Genomic DNA, 9,714 nt, shown 5'->3' with positions numbered 1-9,714 from the left:
TTGCTTTGATTTGACATTTATTTATTTGGGGTTTTTCGATTTATTTTTATTTTTTTTTGTGGTAGCCATGAAAGGAAATTGTGAATATCTCTTTTATTACTTTTTATTGGACTTGTTAAAACAAATGTTGGTTTTAATAAATTTTAAAAATTCTTAAAGTTGGGACAGCCTAAATAATATGGATATTGACTACGATGGCTCACGTTTTGAGATATGTTTAATGTAGTGTAGACTTCTTCAGCATATACAGGCTGGATGGAAGCTTATGACTTATGCCGAATTTCCACTAGGCACTGAAATGACAAAAAATGTTAGCCATTTAAAAAAAATTCGTTGTGGAAATGAACTTAATGACTTTTTTTTTTAATATAATGACACAAATTAGATTTTCTAGCTGTTCTTGTTACGAATTTGCTTCATGGTTTCACTAGACTTATGCTTTATGGCATTAAATGGCAAAATTGACAAATGACAAAGTCGGGCATTAAAAAAACCATGCCATTACATTAAAAAAATGTCCATTAAATGTATTTCTACGTGGCGTTATTTTAAATGGGATACACTTTTTGTCATTTCAATGCCCAGTGGAAATTCGGCATAACATAAGTAGTTTCGAAAATTTCAGAACTGCGGTCGAAGTAACTATATTTCAATATGAATATTTCGTCAAATAATTTTCAGACACAATATTCGGGTGTTTTTCCTGTCAGCTAGCATTTAAAGCTCTGCGCACTCACGTGTTTTGGTCTCTTTTTTCAACTACAGAAAATTGTCCATAGTACCCATAGGCAAGGTAGTCCAGTTGATAAAATCAGCATTGCGGATAAAGTAGCAAATCTCCGGGTCCGGATGGAAGCTTTCCAGCGATGCTACATCGAGCAAACGTCGAGGTAACTTCCTGGCTAACGGCCATCAATAGGGCGAGTCTCCTCCTTAGCTATATTACAAAGCCATGGAGAGAGGTAAGAGTAGTCATCATTCCCAAAGCAGGGAAGAGGGGCCACAGTACTGCAAAAGATTTTAGACCCATCAACCTCTGATCACTTCTTCTCAAAATAATGGACGGATTTCTTTAGCGAGGCCAAATATGCCTTACCGCAAGGTTAGGTCGATTGAAACAGCCCTGCACGAGCTTGTTGGGAGTATAGAGCAAGCATTAAACCACAAGGAATACGCGCTGGCAGCCTTCTTGGCTGTGGCAGGTGCCTTTGATAATGTTAATTTTGGACCCGTACACTACTCCATGGTGGCTGTAGGACTGGACCCCCTGATCACTCTCCGGATTGACAATATATTGAATACCAGTAGCATAAATGGCTTCTTGGGAACAGCAGAATTAATGAAAACAGCCACATGTGGCACCCCACAAGAGTGGGTGTTATCTCGCCTGCTGTGAAACCTCGTGCTAAAATAATCCCTGTTCCGCACATTGAAAGCCGGTAAAGTCGTTGCTTATGCGGATGACTTAGTCATTTTGGTCGTGAGGAAATTCCTCTCTACGGTCAGCGAGATTCTTCAATCTGCAATGAACGATCTGGCAGGATGGGAAGAAAGAAACCGTCTAGAGGTTAATCCCACCAAAACCGAACTTTTTCTTTGCACCAAGCGATATAAAGTAGACAAATTTCGAACTCTGTTCCTCAATGCAGCACCTCTTGAATTTTCAAAAGAAGCAAAGTATTTGGGGATTATCCTCGATTCTAAGCTTTCCTAGAAAAGGAACATCGAAGATAGGAGAAAAAGGCACTCAAGACGCTCGTCTCCAACAATGTTACGATTGGAAAATACTGGGGGCTGCGACCGTAGATACACTGGATGTATACGGCGGTAGTTAGACCTATTCTCACCTATGGCACGCTGGTATGGAGCCAGGGGGTTGACACCAAATTCTATCGACCCAACCTGCAATAGGTGCAACAACAATCAGCCCATGTGCAACGGGGCGATTTACTCAACACCCCAGGCGTTAGATACCCTCTTGGACATTCCTACCATAGACCTATTCGTTCAAAGCACCGCAGATAAAAACACTCTACGCCTCAGGACGTCTAACAGGCTGTAAACCACTGGCAAGGGTCACGCCACAATCCTCGACAGGGTGTGGGTGGACAACAGTATCTGCGACATCAGGTCACTGAAACTGACTTCAATCGAAATTGCGATATCCATTTTCCTCGACAGAAGTGACTGGGAATTTAGTATTGCTCTGAGCGATGACGAAATATCCATTTCCACGGATGGCTCCAAAATGGATATCGGAACAGGATTTGGTGTCTTCTCTCAGGAGTTGGCCCTGAAAGAGTCCTACAGAGCTCCCAGATCTCTGCAGTGTTTTTCAGGCTGAGATATGTGCAATCGACATGGCGGCAAGGTTGGTAAGCATGATCGGCCTAGCTCCATCTAAAATTGCCTTCGTTATTAGCAGTCAGGCGTCTATTAAAGCTTTGGGGCCGCCAACGACTGACTCGATATGCGTTAAAGAAGCTCCAGAGCAACACAAACCAAAAAACAGAAAAAAATAAAAATTATGTGTTGCCGCTGACAGCAATCGTAGTCGAACCTGCTGGAAGCCAACAAATAGAAGCAAGAGCCGCTGCAAGTTCAATAACAGTAAATTTCGAACAATGAATTTTTCTTTGAAATCGCTTCATTACTTCTCGTGCCATAAGCGGTGAAGTTTACCATGAAATGTAAGACGTTTTTTATGCCAAAATATATACTTATGTATCTATAACAAATATTAGGACTTTTTTTTGTCATAAAGTCCTTGTTCCTAAGATGGAATGGCTATATTCCACTGCAACCATATATAGCTCAGTTAGTTTTTCCCTATAAGAAATGAGTAAAAAAGCGACATTAATTAACCTGTCGTTTACCAAGTAAAATTTCCATCTTAAACTTAAATTCAAGCTGCATATTAAACATTTTGTGCTAAATACGTGCACTGAACTCAAAGAATACAGACACCACTCTACCAGTGTTCGCATTACCAAAATGGAGACCCTGAATTAATGCAGTTCACAGATGGTATGACACACATGCACACTAACCAGCGTTAGCTGCAATTTATTATTACCGAAATTTTGGGTGGGTGTTGAGCTTCGCAAATACCGACGCAAATAAATTTGAACTCATTAAAAATGCGCACGAATTTTCATCAAATATCGTCGCCACCAAAATGAAACCAACAAAAAAGTTCGCTCACCCACCAGACGAGATACCTATGTATGTATGTATATAAATATGTATACATATATTTAAGTACCTCACCTGGCACAGATGGTCGGGCAAGTAGCAAAAATTACACGCACAGCTGAAAAAATAAAATCAGTTGAAGTGGATGCAGGCAAAAATGGTGCAAGCGAATTGAGCAAGTAAAGTGCAGGTGTCAGGTGAAGCAACCAAGCAAGCAAGCTAGGTTCAATTTGTTGAGCTGCAGCGAAGAGGTGAGGGGCGAGTGAGAGTATAAACCTTGCGCTACGATGACTGCAGTCAATTGCTCTTTCTGCTGCCAGATTGTACTTGTACAGTATGCAGTAGCTTGCAGCATAAGCAGTTGTTGAAGGAGAAGTTGAAGTGTGTAGAAAGATAAGGGAGCGCGAGAAAACAAAACAGAGTAAGTATACGTATACGTAGCATAAGATAGTTGCAAAAGTGTTGCATCATGCAAAGCACTTTTAAGCACAAAATGCCCGTATTTTCATTGCCAACAACTAGTCCATACTGCTGCTGTGGTTATTGTTGTGCTAGCTGATGGTTGCCTCAAGATTACGTCTTTGAGAAGTGCGCAGCGTTGAGCTTCGCTACTTTACAAATTTGCATGCACCTTTTTTGCTTGACTACTATTTTTAGGAAGCTGCTACACTACCACAAAGTTCCGCTGAAAGTGCGTTTTTTTTTTCTTACCGTGCAGCTGGCACTCTCTTCATGTTCTTGGCTGTGGCTTGATATGATTTTTTCCAACTAACTTGTCCGTGTATCTGCTTCGTTGTTGTTTTGGTATTTTTTTTGGCAGTAATATTTACGTAAATATGTTTTTAATTATAGCCCCATGAATTCTTGTAGGTTCTCCAATTTGGCTGCAAGTTTTTTGCACGCACGCCTGAAGCAGGATCTCTATGTATATTCCTTCATTTAAGTTTATTTATTAGAAAGATGAGCGGTGAGGAGCGAAAGCATCGGGCACATTTATTAGTTTGAATGACTGTGCTATCCAGCTTAAAAAAGTTTGGAATGCTTCGCGCTATTGCAAATGATAAGATAGACGAGCAGCAAGAGAAACGAAGAAGTACACACAATCGATTTGAAGAGATTAAGGCGAAACAGTATTTAGACGGCCTCATCGATAGTGGTGGAGTCCCAAAATACAGAGGGAGAGGGAAACCCCTCGCGCAGCGAAGAGGACTGGAGTCGATATAGCGATAGAGTCTGGGAATGACACAGACGTGGTTTGGGAACCCGACGCCATATTTTGCTATTCAGCCATTTAACGCTTCTTCTTTCTTTCCTCTTTCTTTTGATAAGGTTGAAAATTCTTCAAGTGTACTCGTCTAAAATTTTATTTCGCCTAATTTTGATAATGCAATTCCACCAGATCATAGTGTGTGTGGGGACCTCTTTGAAATATGTAAAGGCACAAGTCTAGTATGCCGGGTTGTCAATATACAGGGAACCCAAAATCAATATTGCCACCAGGAGAATGAAAAAATATACAAAATTGCTATATAATTTCAAACTAAATTACAAACGAAAACTTTGGGATTAGGTATTCAAAAATTATACAAGCATTATTTTTTTGACTTAATTTGGAAAAACCTTGGTTGCAAAACCGCAATGATCTGAGGAATTAAAACTTTCTTCCAATAAGACTCGACATTTAAATTAGCATCCAAATGTTGTTCTGCATAATTTAAAATTACGTGACTTCGTAACTCATTATCTAGGTCTAGAAAATTTACCACGCAATTTCTGCAATTCACTTTCGAGTGAATTTCAACCCCGTTTAAGTAAATTCGGCCCTGAGTGTAAACCATAATTATAATTATGAATTCGGATTTTTGTAGAAAATACCTCAAATAAGAGATTATCTTCAGGTAACTCCTCTGAAGTAAAAAAATTAACAAAATAACTTCTTAATTTCTCTGCATATTTTTGAAGATCCACAGTGGGAGAAATGACATTCACGACAATTAAAGTTATCCGACTATTGCATACTCGGGGCAACACTGATTTGATTATGTTTTTGATAGACTTGCTTGTGCTGTTTGTACCGTTTTCATAGATCAGGTAATTTTTGTAATATATATCCATTTTTAGTTTGCGTTGCGAGCAGGGTACGAAAATAAACTGTACAAAACAATTCCCATTTGACATCGATCATCATATCAATTGTGGTTTTGTACAGTTTTGTACATAGTCAGAAACAAATTGTAAGATTCACTGTCATTTTCCCCAACGAGAAACGTTTGCTTTTCGTTTGTGACAATTGTACCATAGGGTACGTTTTATATGTATGCAAACGTTTCAATTACGTGAAAAATAATTTTTTCTGTAAATTTTCATATCCAATTCAATTAAAAAACATATTTATTTTTTTTATTCATTGCAGCCATTCGTTTTGTATTTAGTTATTGCATATATGTACATACATACATATATTTTCCCTGCACGATTCATTTCGTTTGTTGTTTCGTCTGTAACTACTAAACTACTGTAGTGTACTATCGCCAAAGTGAACTCAGCCGTTTTGTTTTGCATTGTATCGAACTGTTGAAGTAATAAACGAAACGAAATAGTAACGTACAATATAGTTTATTTTCGTACACTGGTTGCGAGTGAAAAAAAATTCCAACTTCAACATGGAAAATGTTACTCATACGCCAAGTAGACCATGTACGAGTATGGCCATGTATGATATGGCATATGAATAACATTATTTACTGCTTCTATTTCATACAAAAAATTATTGCATATTTTCATTTGACAACCTGTTTATTTACACATCGATTGTCATCATGCGTCTTATTCCAAGACCTGACGAACCTGTACTCACGCGTTTTTTTTTATTAAGAATCTTTACCTAAATAAAAAAAAATAACTACCAAATAAATGATAAATATCTTCACTTGAATATGCCATAACACTGAAAGAACTGATAACACTAGAAGAAGAAACACTTGCTCTGATGGGTTCAGCGCCAATTGCAACTAAACCGTTTAGTCGGTGTCGCGCCGATTTCAGTTTTTTTTTGAAATTGTACTGTTCGTAAATAATGTGAAATTTTGTATTTATGACTTTTGCTTTTTCCTTTCTAAGTCAAAGCGGTTCTTTTAATCAAATATCAAACGACTTTTTTCCACCTGCTTCCATATAGTCGAAACGCTGTGCGCCCACTTCATATATCGAAATTAGTTGTAGCTTATAACCATAGCTTATACCCTCTAACTTTAGCTTATAACCTCGAACTTTCTGAACAAAAGTATAGGTAAAATATTTGTTGCAACCATCAAAATCTGGCGTAGTTATAGCATAGCTGAAGACAGCACTTTTGTTGCTTGTTCCACAAATGTTTTTTTGTGACTCTGTGCATTGTCGATCCGAATTGAAAATTATATTTTTTTTTTTGTCTAAAACAATAAAAACCACTTCAAAAAGGAAAGGAACTAAATTGAGCTATAATCATTCCATCAGCAATTGAACAAATTGTATGCAAATAACATCGACGTTTACGACACAAAAAAAAAACATAACAATAAAAGCAAAAATATCAGCCACAGGAGCCGTAGGAAAACTTTATATTACAAAAAAAAAAAAAACAAAAACAATGTAATTAAATAAAACAGCCACAACAATAAAGCGAAAGTTTAGTCCTTACGCTCCCTGTGTGGCTATTGTTACTGCCAGACCAGTTGTTTTTGTTGTTGTTATTCGTGTTGCTGCAATTATTCATACACTGCCGATAAACAGCAAATGCGAATGGCAAAAATAAAATACAATAACTCAGCATAATAGAATACAGTCAAGCAATGTTGCTGGGAGTTGAAAAACAAAAACTTAACAAAACAGCAAGCTTTTTACTAGCGGAAAGTAGGGAGAGCGCTTGATAAATTTTTAATCAACATAGCCATCAACTACGTCATAGCTGCAGTTGCAGCCGCAACGAATGGTCAACGAGCGACCGCCAAAGTCAAGTTACATACACACATACATACATACATACCCACCACGAACACTAACAACAAACGTTAGTAGAGCGGTGAACTCGGTTAAAGTTAGCGAGCGAGCGTCAAGGCGGTGCGCGCATGTGAATTACTCGTAGTCGATAAACGCCGCCATTATGTACAACAATAATTACTGCTTGTTGGTAAACGGGCTTGTTGTTGCTATATTTGCTTGCCAACAACTGCTGCACAAAAAACGTCACGTAATAAAAAATTAAATCGTAGTTTACAGATGGATGGACAAGCCCCCCCCCAACCGCAGTGGACATTGCGACCGACAAATCAGAAAACTTAAATTGCTACAGCAACAGCAACATAAACAATAACAAAATAATAAAAAGTTATTCCAATAAGTGGAAGCAAAAGAAAAAATTAAGCGACGCTAAAAGTTTGCCTTATCAGTAACGGTTGCGTCAACGATAGCTGCTGTGCTGCGTTGTGACTTAAGGAGGAGCCGAAGCGGAAGTAGCGAAGGAGCAGCGCAAAAGTTCCGACATCGATTTTTGCAGCAGCATCGCAAAAGTTGAACAAGTATTTATGTATGTATGTGTTGCTGCTGTTGTCGGCGCTGTCACTAGCATCATTAACAGCATCAACATGAACGTTGCAATCATTGTTGTTGTTGTTGTTGACGTCAAGAGCAACATCAGTGTGGTCATTAACAGCAGCAGCTATAGCAGCAACAATAGCAGCAGCGACATTGTTCACATTTATTTCATTCCTCTTTATTCTCATTTTGTTGCAACTTCTGTTTCACGGCAATCTTAACTTAATTGTTGTTTTTGTTACGTTGTGGTAATCATTGGTTTTTTGTTTTTTGCATTTTGTTTGTTGTAATTTTGTATTTTTTAATTCTTTTCTTTTGGCAGTTTTTATTTTTTTAACGTTTGTAGTTTTTATTGATGCAACTGTCACTCTTATCGACTTAGAATATCTTACAATGTAATGACGCCCACTTATTGCAGCCCATTTCCGCTCAACCGGACGGCGAAATTTGAAATTTAAGGCATTGTATTTTATTGGAATTTTTTTAGGATTAAGATTTCAGTCAGCTTCATTCCGTTGAATGAAAATAAAAAAAATATCTTAGAAACATTATCGTTAAATTTAATCCAGTTCATTAAGCTGCCATCAAACTTTGATTTGGTTCCTTCTTTGGTCAAAGAGAGCTTGTTTTCAAATTATATTTCCTAAGAAAAGTGGAACGTACGAATGGCTGGCCAGTTTTTAGCTCACTCCGCCATTGCTACTGTTGGAACGACGGGATCTATTGATAGAGCTTTTTTTCTATCTTTCCATCTGTCTTTCATTTATCTTAGGAAAGACTTTTTACGATCTGAGCCAAAATTACTCTGTTATGCTCGTTCACGCCTTGTTTATAGCATAACTCATATGAGCTCAATCAAGTTAGCGGCGCTAAAATGAAAAAATGAAGAAAAAATTTGTCCGTATTATTGTGCTCATTGTGTGCTATTTTCGGCCACTTTTCGTTTTTTTTGTGCTCCGACCATTTGGTAAATAATTAAGACTTTGCTAAGTTAACCGTAACTTAGCAAAACATTCATTCAATGAAGTATTTTTACTACTTTTCTGGGCTTATTTTTTTGTGCTTTTTATGGGCTTTAAAAATATTGCCCGGTTAACATTGAAAAACCGTTTGACGCCACGCTAGCTAACCCACTTCTTAAACTTTGGTCGAACACGGATAAATAGTATTGAGGAATTACGTGCTATTTTTGGGCTTTTTAGAGTCACCTAAATAATTATAGGAGCTCATCCAGTTTCCGAGATAATTAAGACTTTGCTAGGTTGACTGTAACTTAGCAAAACATCCATCCAGTGAAGACTTTTTACTGCTCATCTGGAATTATTATTTTGTGCTTTTTATGTGCTTTGCAAATCTTGCCCGTTAAACATTGAAAAATCGCTAAAAAAATATTGCCCAGTAAACATTGAAAAATCCACTTCTTAAACTTTGGTCGAACACGGACAAATATTATTGAGGAATTACGTGCTATTTTTGGGCATTTTAGAGTCACCAAAGTAATTATAGGAGCTCATCCAGTTTCCGAGATAATTAAGACTTTGCTGGGTTGACTGTAACTTAGCAAAACATCCATCCAGTGAAGACTTTTTACTGCTTATCTGGGTTTATTATTTTGTGCTTTTTATGTGCTTTGCAAATATCGTTAAACATTGAAAAATCGCTAAAAATATTGCCCAGTAAACATTGAAAAATCGCTTGACGTCACGGTGGCCGACCAACTTTATAAATTTTGGTCGAGCACAGATATATATTGCTGAGGAATTAGGTGATATTAAGGGGCTGTTTAGGGCCGTCAAAATTATTTAAGGTGCTCAGTCAGTTTCGGGGATAATTAAGATTTTACTGGGTTAAATGTAACATAGCAAAACATCTATTATGTGAAGACTTTTTGTTTAACGTCTTAAGTTTATGGAAAACTGTCAAGTGTACTCATTGAGGTGTTTAATA

This window comes from Rhagoletis pomonella, unplaced genomic scaffold, assembly GCF_013731165.1.
Source record: "Rhagoletis pomonella isolate Grant_MI unplaced genomic scaffold, Rhpom_1.0 Rhpom_scaffold_00004, whole genome shotgun sequence".
NCBI lineage: Eukaryota > Metazoa > Arthropoda > Insecta > Diptera > Tephritidae > Rhagoletis > Rhagoletis pomonella.
Note: the sequence above shows the minus strand (reverse complement) of the source record.